This window comes from Ambystoma mexicanum, chromosome 2q (genome assembly GCF_040938575.1).
Source record: "Ambystoma mexicanum isolate Mex_15411 chromosome 2q, UKY_AmexF1_1, whole genome shotgun sequence".
NCBI lineage: Eukaryota > Metazoa > Chordata > Amphibia > Caudata > Ambystomatidae > Ambystoma > Ambystoma mexicanum.
Window position 1 is genome coordinate 532,280,027 of NC_090924.1, and position 20,720 is coordinate 532,300,746.

The 20,720-nt window shown below is 44.6% G+C and overlaps 1 protein-coding gene and 1 pseudogene across 7 annotated transcripts in view; both read right to left on the bottom strand.

Annotated features, from left to right (window-relative positions):
* The window catches only part of DCUN1D3 (defective in cullin neddylation 1 domain containing 3), a 137,712-nt gene that overhangs the window by 101,296 nt on the left and 15,696 nt on the right, over window positions 1-20,720 (bottom strand). The window lies entirely within an intron of this gene.
* Window positions 3,361-8,658, bottom strand: LOC138568767 (26S proteasome regulatory subunit 7-like; annotated as a pseudogene).

Consider the following 20,720-nt stretch of genomic DNA (forward strand, 5'->3'; position numbering starts at 1 on the left):
GAGTGATTGCTGTATGAATGTGCAGCGCCTTGCATACACACATAATCATGTTGATTGTGTTAGGCCCAGTGGGTCCCAGGGGACAGGGATGGTATCTTTCTACTGGACATCCATCATAGATGTGCAGTAAAAAAATGTCATGCCTACCCCCTGGCCCCCCCAGCACCAATTACAAACTGTTTGGCTATTTACCAATTTTACCAATTTTTCTTAAAAGTAGGTTCTACAATGCAACATTTTAACCCATTATTTAAAAACAATTCCCAGGGCGAACCCCCCCCCCCCCAGACCCTCCTTTATTGGTTTGGGCTCCCTCACTATGCTCGGTTGCTATGGCATTTTTGGGGGAAATAGCTATGCCCCTCCTCTTAAAAAAATCACCAGCCGCCAATGGCCTTCAGACTGTGATGGGAACAGGATGGGGGGACCCAGGGACTATGGTGGGAGCACAATGGGCGGGAACCATGGGATAGTGGTGGGAGCAGAGTGGGGAGAGCCCAGGGTGTGTGATGGGGTGGGTAGAGACCAGGGACTCGGTAGGAGTGGGATGAGGGAGCCCAGTGACTGTGATGGGAGCAGGTGACAGCGCGCAATACATACTGTCCATTTGGCATTTATGGGGGTCCCCGACCTGCCCAAATTTTGCTCTGGGGGGCCCCGGCCAAAAAAGTTTGAAGACCACTGCCCTAAATGGATACTCATTTACAATGGTTTTATTTGCTGATCCATGCAATTGGTGCAATTCTTGCCACATAATCGGGAGATTTGCAGGGCTACCGTGCCATTTTGCAAAAATGGTCCACGGCGGGGGCTGCCCTTAGGTGCCGACGCCCCGCATACAGCATAGCTCCAGGGGTGCAGCCTCACAAGTCACCGCTCTAGGAGGAGTGGGTGTGGGGGGTGGGAGAGAAGTGTGGCCTCCTCAACAGGTGACCCGAGACGAGCTACAGCCTAGGAGCACCCCTATGTTATGCATGGTCATCTTAGGTAGAGAATTGGGAATGCCTAGGAGGAGCACCCGGGAATGCCTTGGGAAGGAGGCAAAAGAGGAGCAGGGTTGGGATGATTTGGGGAGGAACTTTAGGACCTGCACTTGCGCGATCTCAATGTCACCTGGCCTAGTAGGATCACTGTGTCTTCCCTCCGTTTCCCCTCCCTTGCCTCGCCACGGCTTGAAACACTTGTGTATAGGCGCATTATAAATTCCATATCATATATATAAGGGGGCCGGCACGTAGGGGCGGTCTCTTTGTATCCTGTTCCTTTGTTCGTGACAAGACCCTTTGTTCGTGACGAGACTTCGTTCGGGCGAGTTCCAGTCGAGGAAGGGTTCCGGCATCTAGGCGTTCCAGCGAAGGAGGGATTTTCATTCCAGTGAGGAGAGAGCGTCGTGTATAGAACGAGGTGAATATTCAAGGCAAGGGGGTGATTAATTGTTGGTTATTAGGGCATTTGGGGGTTCAAGTGTGTTTCAGGAACCATTGCCGTGGGTGTGCGCGGTGGAGCGTTTGCATAGCGCGCATTGCAGCAACGGCAGTCATGGTCTGGTATGCATTGGCAGCTTAGGTAGAGAATTGGGAATGCCTAGTGGGAAGGGGGCAAAAGGAGCAGGGTTGGGAAGATTAGGGGAGGACCTTTAGGACCTGGGAAAAGCAGACGAAGATGGGAAGGGAATGGATAACAGGAGCGGGGAGGGGGGGGAGAACAGTATGGCGACAAGGGAAGGAGCTGGGCAATGCAAGGCTTTGGGAGGGGGAACGCTTAAAGGCAGGGGATGTTGGGTGTGCACTGGGTTGAAGAAGGGTGGGGGCAGGGGGGAGGAGAGTCACGATAGGGTAAGGGAAGAACGTAATGGGGAGCAGAAAAAAAGTCAAGGAAACCCGAGATCACCAAGGGGAAAGGAGAAGGGGGTAAAGGGAGGGGAGTAGTAGGGGAAAGAAAGGACAAAAGAAGGAGTGGTGCAAGAAGATAATGAATCAATGGAATTGAAGAAAAATTACAAGTGAAAAAAGCAAAATGGGAATGTGAAATGAATGATCAAAAGAAAAAAAGAAATTGTAAAGGTAGCAGTGAAACGGAACACCTGTAAGATAACTCCTGACTTTATGTATGTTAATAATGTTTGCTGCAGCAATTTCACTTCCACTCAACTTGGGCAGTCCGGAGCAGTGCAGTCTTTCCACAGTGCCATTCTGCTGCATTTAAGTGTTGGAAGGCGGAGCCTTAATCATAAAAACCCCTACTGAACACGGAGCGTTCGCAGAGTTGTTTGGGCCGTCCTCGGCAGACGGCGGCAGTGCTCACCAGGAGACCCAACATCTTTCTGCCAATTGGTCTCCGTCTTACACATTGTGAAGCATCAGTATCAGTGAATTAGTTGGGAGAGCCTGGTAAGTGCCATTGATGAGGGGCGAGTGCCATTAATACTACTGCATCGTAGGCATTTCCTCCAAACGGCTTTTCCTTCTGACTGCCATTTGGAGTCCAATTTTCAGTGCCGCTTTAAGTGTGGTCTTCAGTGCATGTACGATCTGAGGGGCGGGAGGAGAGTATGTCTCTGAAATTAAATCACACTCCCATCACCGACGAAGAGCTGTTGGCTGCTATCAATTTACCTTTACCGCCATCGCTGGTGACTCCTTTACTTGGCACTCAAATGGGGGTAAGGGTGTCCCTTCCAGACTTAATCAGGGAAAGGACATGCCAATATGCCCCTCCGTAGTGGGGGAAATGACTCTGGTGCAGGCTAAACCAGTTTTCGATTTAATTTTTTTCTGCCAGAGTTCACAGGTGGGGGAAAACGGTAAATACTTAAGCTACAGGGTTATTATTAAACAAATTAACTTTGTCTGTACGATCCAGAGTGGTGTCACCCCCTGAAGCACCCTTATGTGATATTGAGCAAAGTTGTTTGGATCCCACCCACCCCCCATATATGGAGCAGAGGTGAGCTCCGGACTTTGATTCTTCACTTTCTTCATTTGCCTTTTCTCCTCCCTTTCTACCAGCAAGGAAATTAGATGTCCCCTTTGTAGTATCCAAGGAAGGGGGTCGCTTCCTTGGGAACATTCACTGGTGGAAATAAACCAATTTCTATGCATTTTAGTGTCATTATACAAGAGTCTGAAGACAAACTAAATTTGTTTCTACTGGATATACTGTGTGTTCATTTACTTTTTTTGGTTTGATCATCAAGTTCTTCTGTTTACAGTTATTTGGCATTTTAATATTAGGCATTAATATGGCCGCCGCATTGATCCGTTAAAGCGGTTGCTTTTGTTTGTTTTGGTTCGTATCATCGGACCATTAGAGGAAGGACCCTGTTTCCTTGGTTATATTCAACAGCCGCATTTGGCTGAGTCATATTTCTATGGTTGCACTGAATTTGGCATAGGACTTGATGACTTTGTACACAACTTCCAGGAAACTCTTCTCTGTTGCCACTTTTCAACATGCCCGAATAGCAACCCAACCAGCATCTGTGTATAAGCTTTGGACTTCAACACCAGTACTGTTAGGGCACAGTCTTGCTAGCAGCTCAAACCGAATGTCTTGTTCAACACTCAGAATGTGCATGAATCTTGAAAATGTGAGTACGACCTTCAAGATCAAGCTGGATTCAAATTACGGACCAGATGTCCAGGCCTCATCAACGCAAAGCCCAATGTGTCTAGTCTGTTGGTTGCTGTAAGCACTTTGGTATTACCAACTCCAGCATAGTACAACAGTGCCATCATCAAAGACCATCAGGCAAGCTTTCTTGGTTTGGGCCATTTAAAAAAAAAAAGTTCATGCATCATTCTACCTCCCTTCCCGACATGCTTTTACATCAATTTTGAGCCAATGCCTCAGATCAAACAGGCATCTGTCCTATTGACTAATGCTTGAACACACAAGGTTTCTTGATCTGCTCTTGCATCCTCCAACATCGCTGGAAGTGATATCAGGTCTCTCCTCCATCTGCATCATGGTAGTGGTTGGGTCATTCTTGGAGACAGGGGAATGTGGATCTGATACTTATTTTTATCCACACCAACTCTCATTCCCTCTTCAATGTCAGTCGGCCCCACCTGATCAACGAGACTCACCACAAACTTGGCAATCTGTTTGGCATTGATATATTTGAGATCCTCAGAATTTGCATTCTTTATCCTTGTACATCTTATGAATTGCAGTGGCTGCTCACTCTCTGGGAGTGTCTACAGCTAAATCCCAGAGTGCCGGTGGCGCCAATCCAGTGTCGGACTCCTCGACTCCTGTGTGCTCATTAATTTCTTAAGTAGCTGCTGATTATCATCCCCATCCTCTACTTGTTTTATCTGTCTGGAATTGGTGAGCTAACCACAGGCTGGATGTTCATGTGCTCCAATGGATTTAAATCTCATTTTAGTTGGCTTTTGCGTCGTAGCTAATTGTACCATACTATGGATACATTTCATTAAGAGGGAATCAAAGCTATGGTTGCTTTTGGAGATTTTACTTTCAAATGATTTGCCATGGCACAGTGCGTCTTAAGTGGTCATTGCTGGGGGTTGTGATTGCATGGCCTATTTGGAGTGTATACATTGGTTAATCGGAGTTTTGATGATCACATTGATGTTTGGATCGTATGTAATTAATTGCTAATTTCTTACATTGATAGGGGCACGAGACATTCACATTAATTTGTTTGAGGCTTGCTGGGTTAATCAGGAATGTTACCATGCTTAGGAGTGTCTTTACTTGAAATGATGTTATGTTGAATATTGTGGTATCTATAAGTGGTGTGTTGGGGACAATTGGTGTAGTTCTCAGAAGGGCAGTCAGCATAGAAAATAGGGCTGGGGGAGGTTGTTAGAATATGGGTAGTTTGTGTATGCTACAGGTGGGTGAGGTCAAATAGTGGGATTGCGGTTACATATAACGAGAAAGATATAAATATTGGTTTGAAATTCTGCGAGCATGGCCTGCCATGTTACAATATAGGGAATACCGTATTGTTAGGGCAAAACTGATGGGCTATAAAGGATAATGTTGGGAGGTAGATGAGAAAGTTGACATGGTGGCTATGCGGACATATCCTGAAGCAAGGGAATGGGTACATATCTTGTAAACAGTGGTCAAAATAACTTGGATTGTTAATGGATCAATATGGGGGAGTGGGGATGGAATTGTTATACCTTATGCATTTCATTAAGGAATCGGTTGCAGGCATTGGGGTAATTACAGTTCAAGAAGTTGAAGTTTTTGTAAATATGGAGACTCATTATCACCCTGCAGAAGCACTGGGTGAAGTGTTATGTTTACTTTGTATGTGTTTGGATAGTTCTGTGCATTTGTTTTTGTTATCTGTTGTCTTGTGGGCACATGTACAACTCATGATCTTCAAGCCCCCCTCATGTCCTGTACATGGGAGAGAGTTTGCATTAGATGGCTAGATATATCCCTAGACAGGACAGTTGATGGGTGAATTAAATGTTTGCTCATGGAATGTTAAAGGTCTCAATATCCCAAGGAAACGAAAGGAGGTGTTGACCAGACTGAAGAGGGAAAAATAGATATTGCCCTGGTTCAGGAGACTCATCTACTGGAAGAGTCAAAGCATCTTCTTAAGAACAATTTGTTTACAAGGGTACTCCTGAACTGTTTCAACACCAAATCAAGGGGAGTAGGCATACTGTTTGTTACGCAAAGGCCTGAACTTAAATATGGAGAAAGTAGTAATGGATGAGGAGGGGAGGATAATTTTGATTGACGCGAAATATGAAGGGAGATTAATTACGATAGGGTCTATTTATGGGCCGTGTTCTAGTGGAAGTGCTTTCTTTAAGAAGATATTGAGTCGGTTAAGGGAAATGAATGGCGAATGCATAATTCTTGGGGATGATTTTAACTATGTTCGACGGGAAAATTGATTGTTCTGCCCAGTGTAGGTATACAGCAGAGAGTACGAGTAAGGCGTTTAATGAATTCTTGCAGTCTAGATCTGGTTGATGTTTGGAGATTTATGCACGCCGGGGAGAAGGCTTTTGCATTCTATTAACCGGTCCATGATTCACATTCAAGGATCGACTATTTCCTGACTTCAGAGAGGCTGGTTGAAAAAGTCCATAGTGTGGACTATAAGGAAAGAGGAATATCAGATCACTCCTTGATGATAATGCAGGTGAACATGGGGTTGGGAAGCTCAGGCTTTTCAAAATGGCGTTTGAAAACCTACATATTACAAGAGCAAGGTGCAATTGAATCTCTAAAGGAATTCACTGAAAACTTCCTTGATATAAACGTGGGTTTAGCCTCCAATGTTATGGTCTGGGATAGTTATAAGGCAACCATACCGGGGAATTAATGAACATTACGGCTCGTTCTAGGAAAAAGGGAATGGCTGAGATTATGAGGCTGGAAAATGAATTGGGTGCGGCCCAGAAAAAATATGCATTATCTAAAAGTAGTGAGGACAAGGTACAGGTGGGAAGATGGAGGGATTGTCTTAAGCAGGAAATGGATACCCAATATGAGAAAGGCATGTTTTTCATGAGGCAGATGTTCTGGGAGCAGGGAGACAAAAAATGGTAAATTGTTAGCAAATAGGCTGCAAGGTCTAATAGATAATTCCTTTGTCCAGAAAATAGAGGGGCAGAATGGAGAATACAAAACTAAAAAAAAAAGGGAAACATGTGAGAGCTTCAGGAAATGTTACGAGTCTTTATACAAGGAAGATAAATTCCCAACGTCTGAGGGTCTCGATACATTCTTCAATAAGATTAACTTGCCTAAGTTAAGTGATGACCAATCTGCAATTGTTGATAGTCCCATTATGGAGGAAGAAATATTGTTGGCTATTAAGCAACTCAAAAGGAAAACACCAAGCCTGGATGGCCTTCCGGTTGAATTTGATCAGGCGTTGAGTGAGGAGCTAGTACCGTTTTTGTGTTCATTATACAATGGTTTCATGACCGATGGGGTAATTTGTCCCACAATGAGAGAGGCTTGTATTGTGGTACTTCCAAAGCCAGGCAAAGACTGCAAAAAATGTGGAAACTACAGGCCCGTTTCATTATTAAAATGTTGACCTCAAATTATTTACAAGGATAATGACTAATCGACTTGATAAATGTATTGGTGACAATTAGTAGTTCCCAGGTTGGTTTTAAGGTAGATATGGGTATGACCATATTAGAACACTAATTGATGTTACGGGTCTACCAAAGCAGAAGATCCAGGATACTTTATTGTTTTTTATGGATGCAGGAAAAGCCTTTGATAGTCAGTTGGGCCTTTCTGTATCACACTCTTTAAAAATAAATGGGTTTTGGAGACACATTTATATAGAAAGTTATTAGGGCATTGAATTCATTGATCAGTGCAAAGATGTGGGTGAATTGTGTTATGTCTTCTCTATTTTTTCTGTCTAGAGGGACTAGGCAGGGGTGCCCATTGTCGCCATACTGGTTTAATTTGGCATTGGAGCCGCTTATAGCATACGTAAAACAGGAACAGAGTCTCCATGGACTTAAATTTGGGGACGACGAAGAAGTTAAAATTTTATGCTACGCAGATGACATGACTGTCATCTTAACGAACCCAGTTGAAGGATGTGAGAAATTTAAATGTATGTTTAATGAGGTGGGATTATTATCCGGCCATAAAATAAATTGGGAAAACATTTTGGTCTTCTCTCTAGATGTTGGACAACCTAGGAATGTTATGAGCTCCTGGAATTGTTTGTTTGTTTGTTTATTTATTTATTTTATTTCTATAGCGCTCCGGACCCGGGAGTAAAAGGGCGCTTAGTATAGGTTACAAGGCACAATACATGGTAATAAGCAGTGATACTTGAACAACAGTTATATACAGAATATACAATCAGTGGAGTTGATAGCAACCAATAATGACAGACGAGACATGTGCAGTAGGTACAGTTTATAGCTAAGTCTAACCCAGAGGTTGACTTTTTGTCAGAAGCCATCCGATGGCAAGTTTCCTGAACGACTGGAAGGATTTGGATGACTATATTCAGTGGCAGGGCGTTCCAGAGTTGGGAGGCGAGAACAGTGAAGCTCTTTTAGAGGTAAATCTAGGTACTGTGAGAGATAAGGTATTGGAAGATCTCGTGGTTTTGATGGAAGATTTCATGGTGAATTTATTAGTCAGGTGGGGGGGGGTTAAATGGTTAAGAGCTTTGTAAGTGAGGCAGAGTGTTTTTAGATCGATTTTATGTTGGATGGTGAGCCATTTGCATGTGGTTCTAGTGGCAGAGATGTGCTCACGCCTGGGAATGTTTAGCGCTGCCTGTGGCGCATTATTATGAAGGACTTGAAGTTTACTAATTATCGCTTGGTTAGCCCCTAAGTAGAGGCTGTTGCAGTAGTCTAACTTAGATTGTATAAGAGCTCTGGCTAGCGTGAGAAAACTGTTGGAGGAAAGAAATGGTCTACAGGTTCGGATTAGTTTTCCAGTATAAGCAGTGGCTGAAGCGGTCGAGTTGACTTGCTTCGTGAGGTTAATATTGGCATCGAGATAGAAGCCAAGTGTTTTCACGTTTTTGGCGACCGGGATGGTATTGCCATCAATTATGATGTTGGAGTAGTTGGGACTTAGTTTGTTTAGGTTATTCGGTGAACCAACAATGAGCAGTTCAGTCTTCACGTCATTCAGGCAGAGGCCATGTGTGGCCATCCATGCCTGAATGACAGAAGATTTCATTGATCCTGGCTACATCAGTATTGTAGTTGCCCGAGATGGTGAGGATTATCTGGGTGTCATACGCGTAGTTTGTGTAGGCGACACCCAGACGATCCAGTTTATCAAAGAGGGGCTTTGTAAAGATATTGTATAGGGTTGGTGAAACACAAGAGCCTTGTGGGACACCACAAGTGATAGGGATAGGGTCTGCTGCTGCCACCGGAGAGAAGACTCACGGTTCTATTGGCCAGGAAGGACTGTGTCCACGTGACAGCAGAGGGGGGAAAGTGGGCGGCAGAAGAGAGGTGGTTGCAGAGTATTTTGTGGTCGACCAGGTCGAAGGCTGCTGAGAAATCTAAGAGTAGGATGGCAGCCTTGCCCTTATCTTTGATTTCGTCAATCTGACTTTTAAGATCTAACATTAAGTAAGGCTCCTTTGAGTGGCACAGTGTTTGCAATGGTGTTTTTAATAGTGATTTTAGTTGTAGGATTATTGGTCATTTTGCTAAGTAGAGTGGGGAGTCTACAACCTAGTCTGTCGTTACGGTTCATGAGGTTAGGGTAGGCTGTAGGGCAGTGTTCTAGCAAATTACGTGAGTTCTGGATCTTGTCAGAATGGTCATCTGTGGCGAGGTTAGCTGGATGGTTACCTAAAGTGACGCTAATTTTCGTGCTGTGGTCTGTGGGTGCACTGGGGGGGAAAGGAGGCAGGGAGGGCAGGAAGGGTGTGGGGCAGGGAACGGGGTAGTGTCTAGAACAGGCAAGTTTGGCAAGTCCATTACTGAATGGGATATAACTATTTCTGCTACATGGCATGCAGTCGGGCATAATGCAGAAAGGGAACATGAGTACTAGCCAGGCTGCCACAGTTCAGATATGGATTCGGGGCGGGATGCTAAAGGGATGGTGGATGTTGTAGGCTGCGCAAGTGCTTATGAGCCCTGGGCGGACAGGCTAGTTAAGGTAGCGCTGGAATCGAAATTGAGGCACACTTGCAAAAGTGGTTTGTAAATGGCGCGACCAACAGGAAAGTTTAAGGTAGCAGTTAGCTAGCGACCATGAGGCACAACACAGATCAAATCTGGTCTATTAGCGACCATAAGGCACAATACAAATTAGATGTGGTCTGTTAGCGACCATAGGGCACAACACAAATCAAATGTGGTCTGTTAGCGACCATAAGGCACAACACAAATCAAATGTGGTCCGTTAGCGACCATGAGGTACAGCACAATCAATGTGGTCTGTTAGCGACCATAGGGCACAACACAAATCAAATGTGGTCTATTGGCGACCATAAGGTACAGCACAGTCTGATGTGGTCTGGTAGCGACCATGAGGTACAACACAATCAAATGTGGTCTGTAAGAAACCATAAGGCACACAAGATTAGGCTCTGCAGGTACACCGACGCTTGCATTAAATGTAAGCGGAGCAGGTAAGGAACAAGGCAATGTGGATAGATTGTGGCATAGCGGGCTGAGTATTGCACAACACACATTAGCCGGCAAGGGCAGAGTAACATGCCACTATTGAGCACATTTTGGGGCAATTTACAGTAATGAATACCAGATCTGGGCACCTCTTTTGTAAGTGGGAAGTGGGTGCAATAAATTATTTGGGTGTTTACTTAGTCAGGGACTTAAAAAAATGGCTGAATATAATATTTCAAAAACAGAGAAAATTTGAAAAGATATTTTAAAATGGGGTCACTTTAAGCTAGGGCTATGGGCTAAAGTTAATGCCATAAAAATGGTTCTTCTACCAAAAGTACTCTACATTATACAGTCTGTCCCCCTGAAGTTTGCAAAGATGGTCATGCTTAATATCGATAAAGCTTTTCACGGGTTTCTTTGGGGATAGGGCAATAGACCAAGGATTCCCAAATATATTTTGAAAGGTGGATTTGGGTACCCCAATCTAATGAATTACTGTGCTGGGTTTGTCCTTATAAAATGTTGATTTCTTTTCTTTCTGTGGTTAATAATTATGTTCCCAATTGGCACGTTATTGAAAAGGCAGAATTCTCGCCTTATTCTCCGAGTGATATGTACTAAATGTCCAAGATGCCGAATTCCACAGTAAAACTACCTACTATGTGTACAACTAGGGAAGCAATGCAGCATTTTATGATAAATGGGGGGAAAAAACATTTGGATACATTATGATGCATCTTTGTGGCATAACATAGGATTACAAGTAGCAAATAAAACTTTATGCTGGTGGAGTTGGATTAAAAAGGGCATACTTAGAATCCGTGATGTATGGGAAAATGTTTGCATGATTTCCTTTGATCGCACAAGGGAATCCTTCGGGATTGGGGGGTGGGGGGGATGTGGGCGCTACAAGATTTTGAATACTCTTGATAGAAAGGAAAGGAATGTTGGATGATACCATGAGAGAGAGACCCTCAGTAGGTGAGATCATTCGCTCTCTTCCGTGTACAGTACAACCGTATATGAAACTAATGACAATGGAGATCTCACATATGGAGGCTTGGGAAAAACTTCACCAGGCTTGGGTGGAAGATTTAGGCATGGATATCCCTATGGAGGAATGGCAATACCTGCTTAGTATAGGGGTTCAGTCGAAAATGGACCTTGGAATCAGGTATGTTAGACCAAGGATTATCTGTAGATTATAGTGGACACCTTCAAGAATGATTAGGACTTTCGGATACTGATGCCTGTTGGGGTTGTGGCTGTGGTGGGGGCACCCTAATGCATATACTGTGGACATGCTCTAGAGTATCCACCTTTTGGAATTAATTTTTACATAGATTAGACATTGTAGTGGGAGAACCTCAACCGCGTACCTTCTGCTCGACAATTTTGTTATCAAACAGGGACAGAGGCGATGAAGCCAGGATAAAAAAAAAAATGGATTGATAGGTTTTGATAATGGCGGCAAAGCAAATACTTAAAGTTTGGAAGTCGAGGAAAAAGCCAAATGTAAATGATTGGATTTTGGATGTTTGAGCCTTATCGAACTATGAGAAAGTTATGTTCTTAAAGCAAGGGAGAGATAGACATTCTCGAATTTGGGGATCTTTCGATGAATAGTACAATTAAAAATCATTGTTCACTTGTATTATCTTCTGTATATATTAGTTAAGAGGCTATTGTAAGTATTATATGGTTTTGTCTATTGTGCCCATCTATGTTGTGTTGTCTTTTGTGAGTCAGAATCTTAAAAACTGGTTGCGAAAAGGAGATTTGTAAATATTATGGAGTATTACTGTTCTGAAATTTAAAACTGTACCATATGATCATTAACAGATTTATGCATTTTGCAATCTGAATGTACATCCATGATGTTATGGATATGTTGTTGTTTTGTTCTTTGTATATTTATTCTAAAATTATAAATAAAGAGTGTAAAAAAAAATTAAACTAAGTCAAAGTCCGTGCTTTTGGAGTCTCTACTTTTTAAGTTTGACAATGTAAAATTGCACACTACTGCTAAAGAGTTGGTATTCACATGGGCTGGCTAATATTAAGGCTGGCGCGTATACCTCTGTTGGGGGTGCATTGGGAAAACAAAAACAAGGTTTTACCGAGGGGAAGGACTTGGGGTCGGAGAGATGTAGCAGTTCCGAGATGTGTGGGATCTGATCAGTTATTGACCCCAATTCGGAAAGTGTGATCCTTTGTGAAGTAGTTCCAGTTAAGGATAGTGGGGCGCAGCATGATGGTGGAATGAATTTGGTCACTGACACTGAAGCTGTGGAGTGTGCTACGATTAGTAATGAGCCCCCTCGGCCCCAGTTTTTTGTTTTATTGAATTGATATTTTATTTGTCGTACTCGTAAACAAGTGTTTCAGAGCACGAAGAGGAAAGGGAGGGGGAACTAGGGAGAACAAACCAACAATCTTACTAAGCCCAGTGACATTAAGAACGCACAAGTGCATAGGAGAAGAAAAGGGGAAAGTGCATGGGGGAGGGGAGTGGAAAGTGCTGAGCAAAAGGAATGAACATAAAAATAAATAAATAGAATAAATAAAACATGAATAAATAATAAAAGCAACTGACAGTGGTAGTGCAGCCAGCAAGCGGCAAGTGCTAGGTTTAAGGCAACAGATAGGGTGCGTCTGTTAAGTGCAGATAAAAAGGGGTGGGGGCTGTAGGGTTACAGATACAGACCACAGTGCAAGGGATTGCCAGGAGGCAGTGCAGTTGGGTGGCAGGATGAGAAGGTACCTGGGCTCGAAGTCAGAGGTTTACCAGGTGCACGATGCTGAGACAGAGCAGATCAACAGCGGAGAGGAGGAGAGAAGGCAGAAGCAAAGAGGAAGGTCTTGAGGTGCTTCCGGAACTGGAGATGGTTGTCATCAAGTTTCAGAGCGGCAGGGAGGCTGTTCCAGAGGGAGGCCCCCAGCGAAGACAGATCTACTCCCCAGCTTGTTTCTTTGAAAAACAACTGACCCAGAGGGAGTTCGAGGTGGAGGAGCGAAGATCTCGGGAGGGAAGGTATTTACGGATGGACAGCTGAAGGTATTTCGGACGCAGGCCCCAAGACTTGTGGGCAATGCAAAGGGTCTTGAAGTTAATCATTGCAGCCACTGGGAGCCAGTGGAGAGATTTCAGGGCTGGAGAGATACGATCCCAGGGCTTGAGGACAAGGACAAATCTTGCAGTCCTGTTCTGGAAAAGTTGCAAAGGGTGTAGAGTAGAAGCAGGTAGATTTAGAAAGAGGCTGTTGCAGTAATCCAACCTAGAGAGAACCAGGGCTCGAGAGTCAGTGAGCTTCTGGGGGGAAGGAGAGGAAAGGCAGAACACCAAGGCATAAAATAAGCAGTGTCGCAGAGCAATTTGCTAGGCAATTCTGTAAGTTTGCTAATTAAATTGGTACTTGTGTAGCAAAGCTAGCTATTTACGTTACCCTGTTCAATGAAAGCACAGCTCACCCTGCATTCCTCTCTTGCCTTCTGACCTCGCTCCACCCTCTTTCCTCGGTCCACTGCAAGTTTGAAGGGGCTAATGAAGAGTGCAGCATTAATCATCCCGTTCGCTCGTGTGCCAAAAGGCCTGTGTGGGAGTGCTACGCACATTTTGTTTTCTTTTTCAAATATTTGCAAACCAGAAATAATCGGGATAATACTGTTATTAAGCTAACTGTATCCTCTCTGCCAAAGACCAGTATGTGTTTATTTTCTTTTTTTAAAGGCTTTTAAATTCCTTTTCTAAAAATGTAATAGGTTACATAATGCATAATTACTGTATTGCTACTGTGAAACACTGCATTGTCTCCATGCTTTACAGCGAAGTGTATCTAAATCTCAGTGTCAACCAGATTTTATTTTTGTTGGGGAAGATGCATCATATTGACTAATGGACACTTTTGAAAATGTACATGACAAATGCTTTGATGGCAAACCTAGTCCTGTGGCCTGCTGGTTACACATAGCTTGCAACTGATGCTCAACCAATGAGCTGATCCCATACTCCTTGACTTTCTATCTTACCATGTTGCTTTATACCTGCTACCCTGAAAGTGAGATGGCCGCAAACTACAATATTCTGCCTAGTTTGCCCAGGTCTCTGCCTGCTACGCCATCCACTCTGCTTAGTATTTTCCATAATGAATACACAAAGCTAACTTGATACTTAAAGTAGCGATCAATAGTTTCATCCAGTCTGGACATCTACAGGCCTACTGCAAAACGGTACAATGTAGTTGGCCTCCAGAGCCAATTTTGCTCTAGGATTATGATTCCATTATATATTTGCACCTGCAGTAGAGAGCTGGCCAAACTTTTCAGAACATTTTTATCACATCTATTTGTGTCCATTCATGCAGCTAAACTTTTTACAGACACTCATCTAGGGCTCGCAAAGTATTTTTCGCCCACTCGCATAGTCGAGTAGATTTTAAGAAGGGACAGTACCATTTGCAAGGGATATTGGAAACACTTTGCAGTAAATATAAAAGTTTCATTGTGCATGGATGGCCTCTGGGTGGCAGCAGTGTTCCACACTAAAGTGGGTTTGTGGCGACATGCACCATTTTACAGAAAGTGCATTGAAATGTGTTGTCATCTGTTGCCATGGGTCTAGTGCATGTGTCTTCAGTTGAGTGGGTAAACTAAGTCACTCAACTTGCAGGTCTAGAGAAGTTTTAAAGAATTTGCAAGGCCTGACTTATCTCACTAATGTCTTACATCAGCGGTAGACAAAAGTGCTGTATTGTTGCTCATTTTCTATATTGGGTACACGTATCTTCTGGTGGCATTAAAAACATTAGTACAAAATTGCTAATCAAACAGTTGTTAGCTAATCAAGAGAAATGTCATTAGCAAACTCTGCTAATCAATTTTTGAAAACAAATGTATGCCTTGGAATACCTCTGAGGAGGTGCAGTAGGAAGTTTGACTTTTTGAGACAGATGTGGGCAGAGAAGGAAAGCATGGAGTCAAAGATGACCCAGAGGTTCTTAGCCTCGCAGGTGGGCATAGGAGGGTGGCCAAGGGAGGCCAGCCAGAGAGTGACAGTAAAGGATGGTGAAGGTGTGCCGATGAGGAGATCTCCGGCTTGCTGGCATTCAGGCAGAGATCGTTGGCGGCACACCAATCCTGAATGACAGAAAGGCAATCCGAGATGAGAGGAGAAGAGGTGGCAGAGGGACGTTTGAAAGTGAGTTGAGTGTCATCAGCATAGCACTGAAAATTGGAGAAGAAAATGGCAATGCGGTGGGCGAGAGTTGCCAGGTATTGGTTGAAAGGCCAGGGTGAGAGGTTAGACCCCTGGGGAACACCGCAAGTAGAAAGGGAGATAGATGATAGATGAAAGGAAGGACCCAAGTTGGACCTAGGAGGAACGATCAGAGAGGAAAGAGGTCAGCCAGGCCAGAGCCTGATCAGTGATACCCAGGTTGTCACAGAGACGGTTGAGCAGGATGGTATGGTTGACCGTATCGAAGGCAGAAGAGAAATCGAGTAGGATGAGGATAGAGGGGATGTTGATGTTAATGATAATGATGTGTCATTTATATAGTGCCTTAATCCAAAGCGCTTTACAAAGCCCATATTTACATACAATATGAAATTGGTACTCATTTAATCGACCTCGGAAGGATGAAAGGCTGAGTTGGCCTTCCCGGGATTCGAACCTGTGACCTGCAGATCACGCTGAGATCGCAGCAGCGAGCGCTCAACCCGCTGAGCTATCTTACCGGCTAATCGGCTTAACGGCTGGACTGTTAGAGTCAAGGTTGGAGAGCAGATCGCCACGGATGTTCAGGAGAGCAGTTTTCGTGCTTCTGGCAGCTCTAAAGCCAGACTGATGGTCATGGCGACGACCAACAGAATCAGAGCGAAGGTTAAGCTGAGAGATGGCCAGCTTTTCCAGGAGTTTTCCCAGAAAAGGAGTGATGGAGATTGGGCGATAGTCGGGCAAGAAGGGTCAGCTGTGTTTAAAATTGATGAAGGTGCTGAGATAGAAGGTCTTAAATGAAGAAGAAATCTAAGAACTGTTCTGCCTTGCCTTTAAATATCCAGGCCTCTCGATTCTTTACAACGCCAACCGTCTCAGCCTGCAGTGAAAACAGCCCTGTGTAATTCAGTAATTAGTGGGGCCTCTATTTCCGTTAACAAATCTCTGATAAATCTGCAAGATGTGATTGATGCAAACACTAAGATGGCCACAAATAAGGAGACCCCGTTCATCTATCCGCCAGGGTCTGCAAATTGAAGAATCTTCCCTTTGTCTGAGCCACATAGTTTGACTACTTCTCAGGATATGAGGAAGCCATTGACTCCTTCATTGGTGCCCCAATGGCCGCTACAAGTGTTATCAGGGGGTGACCGACAAGTAAAGCTATACAAGAGCCCCAGCAGTTGAACTTATGTACATTAGTGGGCACTGATCAATGTCAGGCCAGACATATTCAGCCCACAGTTTCACATTCCACCAAAAAGTGGAGTGAATTATTGGGGGCACCGGCGGTGAACGTCGGCCTTTGGACCCAGGGCCGTTGAGGGGATTAGGGGGGCCTGTGCTACAAGAAAAGGTCAAGTACCTGAGACTATGGAGTTTTAGTTCGGTGTCTCATTTGAAAGCGCGATTACAGACAACATATTTTTGAATCTTAAATCGTACAAACGTTTTATACCTGCCATCACAGGTTTCAAGCTTAGCGGACATATATACTGATATAAAGAGAGTGTATTTTCCGAACAGACATAGGCCTGATCAAGCTGTAGTTATCTTTGGATTTAAAATGGTTTTTGATTTTGTTCTTCATGAATGCGATTAATTACGAGTGTCTGGCTATGACTTAACCAAGTATGTGTATTGTCGAAGTGTGGGTATGGCCCCAAAGGGACAGGAGCATGCTCAACAATTCAATGATGACATTCTTGCCTTAAAACATAAAATGATGATCTCTGAAGAGTTGGACTGGTCTTGGCTACTGAAGGCAACGCACTGTTAAAAACTAATCTGTACGAGTCCAGCACTGGTGGATGAGCGTTCCTTTTGCATTCTTTGATGGAACACACAAGGGCATTACCACCTATTTACCAATAACAACTTGAACGTGGCTCGCGATTTGAAGTCTCATAATGTGTTATGCCTCAAAGAGACTTGGTTATTGAATCCACCGGTGCTTGATGGGTACATTGTGATCTTTCAGGCAGCAAGACTGGGGTTGATGGGTCGCCCTTACATCAGTCTTCTAACACTGGTGAGCTCCTCAAGTAACACTGCTGTAATTGTCTTTGCCTTTTTGGTGTCCAATCAACCCATGCGCACATTTTGGGCACAATGATTAATCTTCTGGTTCTTAACGTCTATTGGCATGATAAAATCTTAACCTCTATCAAATAGTCGAGAGGAAATTCGGGATATCAATGTATGGTCTGAATAGCATCTTAGGGGTCAGATAATGTTGGTTGGGGACCTTAATTCCAAATGTATAGATTGCCATTTTCCGCATAATACTACAGGGCTTAATCCTTCTGAAGAGAGGGGCCATGGAATGGCCCTCGTGTCCCCTATGCGCATGTCAGCCCGAAGGATGAGAAACGAGAGATGCCAGTCACTAATTGGCCAACTACCAGGTGGACCGGTGCCTTCCACGTATGTGAGCAGATTCTCTTAGACAAGCTGTCAAACCCTATCCAGCTGATGTTTTTGCTGATACGGGTACCCCATCACTGGACCAGGTTGACTAATGTTAAATAACCAGCCGTGCTGACGTCATTAGTGACAAGACAACATAGCAGCGTTAGTCGCAAAGTAAACTTGCATCCCTGCACAAAGTTACACAGACACACACATGCATACACATACACCCAATGTTCTGTAGGTAGAGGACAGATACATATGCATAAGGTCAGGATCCTTGCCTTTTTTCACTAGCCAAACGCAGAAACACAAGAAAGCTAAATTCACGCGGAGCAAGCTTGCAGATGCTTATTTTAACTAACCATATGGAGCTACAGGAGCGTATAAGGAACCTGGAAGGAGCGGAGTACTAATGAAATATATATTTATAGGGAAACCATTGTGAATTCACATGAAGCCACAGGCCTCAGAATATGGGAAGAAGAGGTGCAGAATCTGCAGCATAAAGCACAGAAGCTAGTGCTCGCAGCCAAGGACAAGTGGGGGGGGGGGGAGGCCATTCATGGCAATAACAGAACAGAATCCTCAGTAACTGCACACCGAAAAGCTCAGTTTTGCAGTCTTCACCCAGCCGAACAATGGCCATTTACCTACGGTGGGAAAAGAAGCTGTTCCCAGCGAAGACAGACAGAATTAATGCACGCATTGTCCAAACATTGCAGTTGGCAGGCACTCTCTCAGGCTAGGTGGCTATGTCGGTGGCATCAATGGGGACATACAGTCTCATTACCTTGAAAATGTACACTGAGCACTGGGAACAGGAAAGGGTCCTAGGCCTGGGGAGACCTGCCCCAGCCAATCACAAAGCCCAAATCCTGGGGTGGTGTGCGAGGATGCAAGGGCCAATGGCAGTCCTGCGACCCGGCAATGATGTAATAGATAGTTTTGGGGGAAGTCTCAGGCGAACCCACCTGACATGGAAATACCAATCTAACAACCCCTATAGGTGGTAGTACCCAAGCTACCCAATGGGTTCGGTTGTAGGTTTTTTGGGGAGGAGTTGGGAATTGCGATGTCCTTACGGATAAAAGCTTGTGACCCGAGCTCAGGAGTTGTGATTGCTGGAGATTTTTGTATTTCCTGTATGATCCTTGTCCGTTTGGAAAAATAAAAGACAGTTCTGCTTTGCCCCATGGCTGAGTCCTCCGTCATTGACAGGGGAGGGTTCGATGGGCCCTTGGTACTCTGCAAAGCTGCGATGTTGTGGTGCGAATCCCCCAGTCCTCTGGCATACCTTTACAAATTGGTAGCAGAGGACAGTCCACTACGTTCGATCTGCACAAGGCCGTCTTTTATATTGAGACGCCTGGATGGCTGTGAAGTGACTCACGGAAAACGAGGACCACACAGACGGTGCACCCCGTGAAGAGGCTGTCAGTAGCCGCCTTGGAGAAAATCCTGCCTGCGGTCTGTGATACGACCAGAAGGGCAGAGTGGCAGATTTGGGGAGAGCCGGTGGCCGAGCAACATCAGCGGATCACGGAGTGCAAGTACTGACTCAGCCATAGGGCAAATAAGGGAGGTGGTGAAGAGGTGTTGGGTATGGGGGTGGTGAAGAAGCAGGGGTGGATGTCAATTGTCTGTGGTTAGGGAACATTCGATCTTGAGGTGATTATTTGAGAGAGTTGGCCTAGAAGATTGGCTCAAGAGTATGGATGGCAAAAGGTATGTAAACATTGGATTTCCTGTGGGTTGGACGTTGTAGCTCGGATCATGGATGACGATATCCCGATGTATAGGGCCTTAGCAGGTGAAGCTAGCTTGAATCGCGGAAGGTGATCTTATGGTTAAATCTTGCTGAGGAGTTACAATGCAACGCTGTAGGTACAGATGGAGCACATGAAAAATTGTTATCCCGTTAGGAGGCAGGAAGACTGCCATAGATATTTGTATTTGCTGGGGTCTTGGTGTCATTGGGAAATGTTTTGGTTCATTCTGTGAGTGAACGGTTATCAGCCATTGCATTTCTGTGTCCTTAGGCATTATTGAGCATCACCAGTGAGGTTTATGTAGAAAACTCGGAGCACGAGGAGGTGCTGAACTTGTTGACGATCTAAAATTGATGAAGTGGAGGTGTTCTGTGGCGGTGCGCGGAAGGCGCAGGCGCAAGATTGGTGGGTGTGCCCGAGAAGGCGGAGAGATGCAGAAGGTCAGTGCGCAAAGCACTCCCAGGATGTTGGTTGCGAGCCGGAGAGGCGTGTGAACTGTTATTTGAATATTTGAAGCCAATATAAAAAAATAAAGTGCATCTGTTTGAAAGCCCAGACTTGGGGTCAAGTAAGTATTGAAGTAATGCATCATGGCAGCAAAGTGGGGGAAACACCACTACAGCACATGTGCCGGTCCCTTTCGCGATACAAGGACACAATTTGTAAATATCCCGCAAACTGGACACAAAGCACAGAGGGTAAACTGCCTAAGCAACGGCCAAAAGATGGGAGCTTCTCCAAATGTTGCAGCAACCATTATACATGCACACAAGTCTTACAAAGGGAAGAAATTCAATAAACAAAATGGCCTCATTCGAATTGTGGAAATATTTCAGGACCATGGAGGTGACAGCATGTTATCAGTGGATGCTGAACCAACAAAAGACAGCGGGCGGAAACCCCTCATCCCCTACCCCTCCTCCTCCTGAACATGAGAGCGAAGGCACAACAGCGGGGGTCCAGGGATTATATCTAGGGAGGGAATTGAGGGCAGGGTATACAAATCCAATGTTTGCACCTCTGACATACAGCAGGAGAGAAGGGCAGAACGAGAGCAGACACACGGTACAAGGAAGCTGAAAATGTGGGAGGCGGAAAAAAGAGCGCAGCTAGAGCAAGGCGTTCATAGAAGAGAGCGACATGGGGAGGGAAGAGAGACAGGAAGGACCAGAGAATATAGTATTGAACGAGTGGGTAGGTGAACACATATTGCTTAAACTG